Source organism: Octopus bimaculoides, chromosome 2 (assembly GCF_001194135.2).
Source record: "Octopus bimaculoides isolate UCB-OBI-ISO-001 chromosome 2, ASM119413v2, whole genome shotgun sequence".
Classification (NCBI taxonomy): Eukaryota; Metazoa; Mollusca; class Cephalopoda; order Octopoda; family Octopodidae; genus Octopus; species Octopus bimaculoides.
This window is the reverse complement of record NC_068982.1, coordinates 15,805,638-15,813,499: the sequence shown is the minus strand read 5'-3', so window position 1 is coordinate 15,813,499 and position 7,862 is coordinate 15,805,638. Positions and strand designations below refer to the sequence as shown.

At 37.1% G+C, this 7,862-nt stretch overlaps 1 protein-coding gene across 4 annotated transcripts in view; it reads right to left on the bottom strand.

Moving 5' to 3' along the window:
• LOC106881988 (uncharacterized) overlaps positions 1-7,862 on the bottom strand; it is a 450,650-nt gene that overhangs the window by 39,373 nt on the left and 403,415 nt on the right. The window lies entirely within an intron of this gene.

The window sequence follows — 7,862 nt, the reverse complement described above, 5'->3', positions numbered from 1 at the left end:
TATATATATATATATATAAGGATTAGCATATTAAAAGGGGTCCATGAGAAACCTCATTTAAACAAAAGGGGTTGGCACCAACACGGATGTTCTTTACATGGTGTCAGGGTATTTGAAGGCGACCTGTAGCATTTGAAAATTCAGTCTCAATTTCATCCTGTGACTACAATGGCCTCTGCTTCTTGGAGTGGGCAAACCTCATGCTATCACTACTCAAGCCCTCTTAACTACTAATTTCTCCTCCTCCTCCCCCGCATATCCTATATATTGATTCCAACTCTAAGCTCCTGCTCTAACTATTAAGGCCAGTTCAACCACCTCAGAACCTCAGTCCTCTTGAATTCTCCCCTTGCACATGTCTTTCTTTCTTGCTGTTGCCAACTTTTATTAACAGCATTAATCTCACTGGTCCCAGAAGGCTGTCAAGGTCCATGAGAAATACCCTTTTCATGAAGACATAACAAATAAAATAAATAACATTTCTTTTTACACAGAAACCGTTCCATAGTTACCATTTGTGACTGAATGCTAAACCATTTCCAATGGCCTGATGCCATCATTGATTAATTCTTACATTTCCATACAAAATCATCTTCACAATACTTGTCTGTAGTAAAAGTTGTAAGCACCTCTTAACAGACAGTCAATGCTCAAAGGCAATTCTTCAACAGTATGGCAACATGCAAAATAGAGAGAGTGACAAATGCATTTTATGAGAATCAAGTTTAGATTATCTAATTTCATTAATGCATAGAAAGAATTATTACTGTCACAAAGGTTTAAAATTCCATTTGTTGCAATAGCAAAACAGTTTTTAATAATAATTCCAACATTACTCAAACTTTTCCACAGCTTGGTGCAGCATTTCAGTGACAGGAATTTCGGAACAGGAATTAATCAGAAAAACTGTGATACACATTTATTTTGTTGTTTATAAGAATATCTAACACACACACATGTGCGCATGCACACAAACACACACACACACACACACATCAATGCTCTTCATAAGTGATGTCGGTTGATTTATCCAAAATCAAAAACTGACGATTTCCTGTCTAATTTGTTCTTTCAGAAAGGACACAGTAATAACATTTTTTTTTTTTGCCTTATTAGTGCCATATATTTTATCCTGCGCAGTTTCAAATCAGCTGCAATTGATAATGAAGAAATTTCTTTATTAATAAGTCCTCCTAAATGATTGATGCCACAAATACTTGAATGACAAGTGACAAATTCTGCTAACTATAGTGTAAATTTTGTTATTTTGCTGCAGGAAAAAAAAAAATATTGCTTTGATAGTCTGTGGTGAATACGAGTTTATTACAGTTCTATCATTTTATGTCTAGCTGAAGAAGCATGCTTTGTTGATCTGGTTTTGTGAGATCATATTTCAAAATTACACACTTTATAGCAAAGCTTTATTGCTTTGATGTTTTAGTTCAGTTGCTTAATTTAAAAATTGTGGATCTATTAAGCAGGACTTTTCAGACTTTTTATCACACTTTGACTACATGCTCATTGTATAATGTGTATAGTTTTGACATTATCAAGATTCATTAAAAAATAGTTTGTTGTTCTGTCTTATACCATGTGACAGACAAACAACTGCCAACAACTTCTGGTTCACTTTATAACCAAAGAGTCTCCATATAGAAGTGAAATATCACCAAATAAATAAAGAGGGATATACTGAAAACATTGGATCATTCTGATATCTAAGATAACCTGTTGGTGCCAATATAAATTCATTAATGGACACCTGTCACGCTATTATTGTCTCAACTTTTTAGTATACTGTAGCCAAGTAATTTGCTTCTAAGGAATCACGAACTGTTGCTGTACAGTATTTACCAAAAGTACTTGCCCACAACAGTTTCAAACCACAATTGAATCATTCTATAACAGATGCAAACGTCATTATAATTTATTATTGTTTTTCTAATTGTCAAGATTCTTTGCATTCAAAATTCATTTCAAGCAACATAGACATTTTACATTGCGTTTGTAATGAAATATTTAAAACTATTAACATGCATAAGTAATGATTTTTTTGAGCAATTCTTTTTTTTTTTTTGCAGAAGACGGAATGAAACAGGTAGTGCTGTAGCAGCTATTGTATGATCTAATTAGCAATATATTTCAATGGAAATTTCTCATTACTGGCGCTATCCAATTTATGCATTACTTCTATGAACTACCTTTATAAATTACTGCATTAGGTAATTTAATTACATAATAATTATAGCACATCTATAATTTGTTTTTCCAAAACTTTATATTCAAAATACAATACAGATCAAAGTATTCAAGAATATGGCTAATCAGATTTAATTTCATTTGTTTATGAATTTTAAAATATCACTAACATAAAATTTGAACTAAAACATAAAAGTTGTGGATAAGTAGCCCAAATACTTTTAAAAGTAACCCGAAATGTAACCAGCCGGCCAAATTAACAAAAAATAGTAATATGTAATCCTGCAAAACAGTGTAATCCACCGCAAGTACTTCAGTATGGTAACGCAGCACTAAAGATATATTTCTAATTAAAAATTCTTGGTATATTGCGTGAAGCAAACTAGTATCCACATGCTAGATCAGCTTGAAAAACAAAAGTACATACTGGGTATCCTTTAACAAAATTGTAAACTGACACTCCTTAAATAAGAGTTTATAAGGGTCAAATATAAACATGACATGCACCATTAGAATTGGCAAAGTGTTGGACAGAATATCATGCAATATTTATTTTGATTCTAAGGTGACAAGCTAGCAGAAACATTAGCACGCTGGGTGAAATGTTTAATGGTATTTCGTCTGTCTTTATGTTCTAAGTTCAAACTCTGCTAAGGTCGACTTTGCCTTTCATCCTTTCGGGGGTCGATAAATTAAGTACCAGTTATGCACTGGAGTCGATGTAATCGACTGGCCCCCTCCCCAAAAAATTTTGGGCCTTGTGCCTAGTGTAGGAAAAGAATATTTATTCTGAGATCAAGTTAGCTTTTCATTCTTTTGGGGGTGGGGATGGGGGTCAATAAAAAAGTGCCAATCCAGGATGTTGAATTAGGAAATTGGTTAGAAGGTCAGGCAGGCTTCCTTGTAGTTTCTAATCTGGCTTTTTATGAATGTGTACCACGGTCATTTTATGTTTACATGGCATGTAATCATGTAAGCAATATGATTATCAGTATGAGGATGCATTGTTTGGGTGTTGCACTCACAATCAAGGGATTGTGGTTTCAATTCCTGGACCAGGCGGTGTGTTGTTTTCTTGAGCAAAACGCTTCAATTCATGTAGCTAACTTGACATGTGGCACACCATGCACCTATCAATTTGATGGAGGGATTGAGGTGAAGTATGGCACAAAAATTTGATCCCTAAAAAAATAAACATTCATGAAGGTTGTTTGGTAAGAAATTTCAGAACCGTCTTTGTTTGGACAACAAGAGACTACCATAATGATTATCATTATTTTGTGCAGGTGGCACGTAAAAGTACCCACTACACTCTCTGAGTGGTTGGCGTTAGGAAGGGCATCCAGCTGTAGAAACTCAGCCAAATCAGATTGGAGCCTGGGGTAGCCATCTGGTTTCACCAGTCCTCAGTCAAATAGTCCAACCCATACTAGCATGGAAAGCGGACGTTACACGATGATGATGATCATCATGATGCTTTCTATATGGCAGCAAAATGGCGGAATTGTTAACATGCTGGGCAAAAATACTTGGCAGCATTTCGTTTGTCTCTACATTCTGAGTTCAAATTCCACCAAGGTCTACTTTACCTTTCATCCATTTGGGGCTCATAAAATAAGAACCACAAAAACATTGGGCTTGAAATTGCTGGCCTTGTTTCAATATTTGCAACTGAGGGCTGCAAACTAGCAGAATCATTACAGTGCTGGAAAAAAATGCTTAGTGGTATTTCTCATGGCTTTACATTCTGAGTTCAAATACTACAGAAGTAGACTTTTGCCCTTCATCTTTTCAGGGTTGATAAAACAAGTACCAGCTGTGTATTGGGGTTGATTTAATCAACTTGCATCCATCTCCACAATTGCTGGCCTTGTGCCAAACTTTGAAACCAATATTTATGCTTTCTTCAGTTATTCCCAACCACATGGTTCTGGGTTCAGTCCCACTGCATGGCACCTCGGGCAAGTGTTTTCTACTATAGCCTCAAGCTGACTAAAGCCTTGTAGGTGGATTTGGTAGATGGAAACTGTAAAAGAAGCCAGTCATATATATATATATATATATATATATATATATACTTGTGTCTGTGTTCCCCCTCCCCATCCTCCTCCTCATCATCATTTAACATTCTGCTTCCATGCTTGCATGGGTAGGACAGTGGACAAGAGCTGACTAGGCAGAACACTGCACCAGGCTACTGTGTCTGTTCTGGCAGGGTTTTTATGGCAGGATGCCCTTCCTAACACCAACCACTCCGCAGAGTGGACAGAGTGCTTCTTACGTGGCACTAGCACAGGCAAGGTCCATTTTGGTATGATTTTCACCATTGGATGCCCTTCCAAATGCCGACCACTTTACAGTGTGGACTAGATGCCTTTTTACGTGGCATCAGCACTGGCAGAGTCACCAAGTAACTCGCAAGACAAGGAATTTTGAGAGGGACGGGGCATTGGAGGAAGGGGATCTTGTGTCTGATGATGAAAGGTCAGAGTGTGACAGACAGACAGACAGGCAGAAATAGGTGTCTTGCTTCTCTGTCCCTTGGTCACTCTCTAACCTGTCATCATCTGACACTTGACCATCATCACCACTTGATAACTGGCGTTGATATGTTTATGTCTCCGTAACTTAACAAATGAAACTGAGAGAATAAGTACCAGGCTCAAAAAATAAGTCCTGGGGTCAATTCGTTTGACTAAAACACAACAAGGCAGTGCTCCAGCATGGCCACAGTCAAATGACTGAAACAAGTAAAAGAGTAAAAGAATTATATATTCTTTTATGCTTTAATACTAGAATAACTAACAGCATATGGAATTAGATGCAAAAGTGATAGAATGTGCTAAGTTAAATGTCGTACACTGTTTGATAAAAGTGGGTGCTAACATAATCAATGTAAAAAGCTAAGAAATTCTAATTAATTAAAATTACACCTTTATTGATTAAAACAATTATTATCTTAATGACTGCTTCTGTTAATAAAGATATAAATATAAAGAAAAACGGTAAGAGTGACAATTATGAGTGCTAAATCTTAGAACAACTACAATGGTAAAGATTTTGTGAATGAACTCAAAGCCGTGTTCTATTAACTTAAAAGAACAACTATAAAAATGTACCCTGGCATTCCGGTTGCAAGAGGAATTAATAGTAAAGCGGTAATTAATTAAAATAAAATGCTTAATGAAGAGAACGATCTTCACTTAAATCATTGATTCTTGTACTAAAAAAAAATGGAAGTGAAGAAAACCTTATACAGTTAAACTCCATTTTTGCCTACATTTGGAATTCAAATCCTGCCAATGTTAACAATAATTTTCATTAATGTCAATCATTAATTGGAATTGATTAAAACTGATCTCAAACCCTTCCCTTCTACAATGTGTGACCTCAGGTCAACATAGAAAATCAGGTACAGAGGAAATCTCCAACTGTGATCATTTAATCCATTTTTTACCTATACACCCCTTTGATTCCTAGTTTACTGGTTTCTCCATTAGAGACACATGTACCCTTAACGTAGTTCTCGGGAGATTCAGTGTGATACAAAGTGTGACAAGGCTGGCCCTTTGAAATACAGGCACAACAGAAACAGGAAGAAAGAGTGAGAGAAAGTTGTGGTGAAAGAGTACAGCAGGGTTCACCACCATCCCCTGCCGGAGCCTCATGGAGCATTCAAGTGTTTTCGTTAAACACTCACAACACCCATTCTGGGAATCGAAACCACGATCCTATGACCGCGAGTCCACGACCCTAACCACTGGGCCATTGGGTCTCCACAAAGGAGCACTCTATCAGTTATGACAATGAGGGTCCCAGCTGATATGATCAAAGGAACAGCCTGCTCGTGAAATTAACGTGCAAATGGCTGAGCAGCCCACAGACACGTGTACCCTTAACATAGCTCTCAGAGAGATTCAACATGACACAGTGTAACAAGGCTGGCTCTTTGAATTACAGGTACAACAGAAACAGGAAGAAAGATTGAGAGAAAGTTGTCGCGAAAGAGTACCGCAAGGTTCGCCACCATCCCCTGCCAGAGCCTCGTGGAGCTTTAGGTGTTTTCATTCAATAAACGCTCACAACACCCGGTCTGGGAATCGAAACTGCAATCCTACGACCGCAAGCCTGCCGCCCTAACCACTGGGCCATTGTGCCTCCACAAAGAATAAATAAAGAAATCATTATAACTGCACACAAAAACAAACGTTAACATTACACACACATACACACACAGAGGAGGGAGAGAAGATATTGTGATGCTGATGATGAATATCAAGAATAGGGTTGGAGCAAAATACTTGAATATCTCATTATCCAATAATGCCTATTCTTTATTTTTGTTTTCTTTTAAAGACAATAGGGTGTGATTTAAGAAATCTGGGGAAAGAACGAAAAGTCTGTTTTCTGATATCTCAGTTTAATGACAATAATACGAAGAATATCCTCAACGGAATCCCATTGCCTCATAAATCTTTGTATTTCTTTTTTTCATTTTTGGCCGTTTTATTTTGTTTGAAATATAAACACATATCTACCATTCCATCTAAATTAACAAACCAGAAATTTAATTCCACAGAATCACATTTTCATAAAATGTAAGAAATACATTTCTTTGGTTTAAAATAGTAAATTCTCTCATATTCAATTACTGTATACACTAAACATCTGTCCTATACTCCAAAATACCATAATTCTAATACTCAATAAGGTTATCACAGATTGAAAATAAAGAAATATATGTTTGTTATCAGAAAAATTCTTGGAATGTACTTTTATACTCTGTGTATTGATCACATCATCATCATCATCATCATTTAACATTCATTTTCCATGATGGTATGACTTGAATCTATTTTGGCATGGTTTCTATAGGTGGATGCCCTTTCTAATGCCAACCATTTTACAGGGTGTACTGGGGACATTTAAACGTAGCACTAGCATAGGTGTTCTTAAGTGGCCCCACTCCATCTGCTTTTTACATGGCACCAGGATGGGTGCTTTTTATGTGGCATCATTGCAAGTACTCCTTACACAGCACTGGCACGGGTGCCTTTTATGTGGCATTAGCCCAAGTGCTCTGTGCTTTTTATGTGACACCAGCCCAGGTGCTCTGTGCCTTTTATGTGGCACCAGCCTAGGGGCTCCATACATAGCACTGGCGCAGGTGCCTTTTACGTGGCACCAGCCCAGGTGCTCTATACATAGCACTGGCACAGGTGCCTTTTATGTGGAATTGGTATGGGTCCTTTTTATGAAAAAATTAGTTGAGGAGAGTAGAATGGCTTGTGATATTTGTTCTAGGTTTCTGTGTAACGGATCAAATCCTACGGAGGTTAGTTTTAATTTTCATCTTGTGAGAGTTGTAAATGAGTGTTATCTTTAGGGAAGTGGTGTCCTTCATTTCCACTCTTTCATGTTAAACAAGTCTGGCCATTGGGAAATATTACCTTATTTGGAAAAAGGTGAGGGTTGGCAACAAGAAGAGCATCCAGCCAAAGAAAACTCTGTCTCAACACATTCCATCTGAGCCATACAAGCATGGAAAAGTGAGCGTTAAACTGATGATGATAACGATGATGATGATAATAATGATGATGATGATTATGTTGGAACAACAAATACAGTGTCATTCAAGCACTGAGGTCAATTCTTCTCCCCCC